The sequence below is a fragment of the Palaemon carinicauda genome, chromosome 18 (genome assembly GCF_036898095.1).
Source record: "Palaemon carinicauda isolate YSFRI2023 chromosome 18, ASM3689809v2, whole genome shotgun sequence".
NCBI lineage: Eukaryota > Metazoa > Arthropoda > Malacostraca > Decapoda > Palaemonidae > Palaemon > Palaemon carinicauda.
This window is the reverse complement of record NC_090742.1, coordinates 76,815,357-76,816,892: the sequence shown is the minus strand read 5'-3', so window position 1 is coordinate 76,816,892 and position 1,536 is coordinate 76,815,357.

Genomic DNA, 1,536 nt, shown 5'->3' with positions numbered 1-1,536 from the left:
AGGGGGGATGAACAAATACTACGTGGAATATCAGATCAGTAGATGTAAATAATTACAGTCGGTTAACTTTTACTCATGAAAACGATGGACAATACTAATATGAAAGGAAATAAAATAGATTGTATGAATTACAGTTGAGAAAATAAGGAATAAACTAAGAAACAAATCTCTTGTGGCTGTGTTTAGAGCTAGCTATCAGGGTTACAAATGTGATTGGTGATACAATAGCTACCAGGGTTACAAATGCGATTAGTGATACGATATATAGAAAATTTCCTAAGGAAATCTGAAATTTATGAAAATGGTGGATTCAGCCTATATGGATTGAGGCATTTCAGGTAATTATTTATTGCATGGAAATAATTGTTTTGGTTATAGAGGAGTGTGATAGAATTTGACCGTACTGTGCTTTCAACAATTGGCATGGCTAGTGTTTTGGGTGGCTTGTTAGTGTGGGGCAAGGTCTATACAGTATATATCTGGACCGTGGTGTGGGGAGGGGAATATTGACACAGCTATGTCGTCTCACTTTAAAGAATGCTGTGAGTTTTTTATTATTTGACCACATATGCCAACATAGAAATAAGTTTAAATAGGCCTTGCATAATCACGAAAAAAGACTAAAATCTCAGTGTCTTCATTGTTGGTGTGGGATCGTAGATTTCTAAGCGGGGGGTGGGGGGGGGTGTCAAAGGGGTTACAGTAATGTTATTATTATTATTATTATTAGCCAAGCTACAACCCCAGTTGGAAAAGCAAGATGCTGTAAGCCCAAGGGCTCCAATAGGGAAAAATAGCCCAGTAAGGAAAGGAAATTACTATCATTTCCAGAGGCCGTGTAAAAGTGTTTTTATTAAATGACTCTTAAAATAACTGATGGATTTCCATGATATCAAAGCAGGGAGCGCTTCATACAATGGCCTAATTTTGGGAAATACTGTGCATTGCCAATTATGTTTCATTAACTTTTTTACTTAAGAAATTGAGGCTAAAGCCAGTCTTGGCCACCCACACATTCGCAAAAGTGATGACGTCCCTCAGTGACGTTGTTATAACGTTTCTTCCCCTGTACCTCCCATCCCCCGAATTGTTAAACGCCTGTTTAACTCCATAGATAATTGTCATTTGACCTACCCCAAGCAATACGAAATTCTTTGTCATTAAAAGTTCAGCATACCTGGTAATGTGATTCGTGACTTTAGACTTTACCTAAACACAAGACCAACATTTTATATCTTACCCACTCACTTACATTGAAGATCAAGAATGAGACTTATGATAGGAGACGAAAGAAGCCATGCTAACCCTACACTTCGCACTTCAAGCGAGTGTTGATAAAGCAATAGAAATATAGTTTTCTTTAGGTTAAGCCGTAGGACTCATTCTTCCATACAACACAGGTTACTCGATACATCAATTGCCAGGAAGAAAATGACAGAGAGCATTGTTTGATATAATTTATCATATCAATTTCACCAGAGAGAGTAGCTTGAATTCCTTAGAAGGTAGACTTCTAAAAGATGTTTCATATAAGGG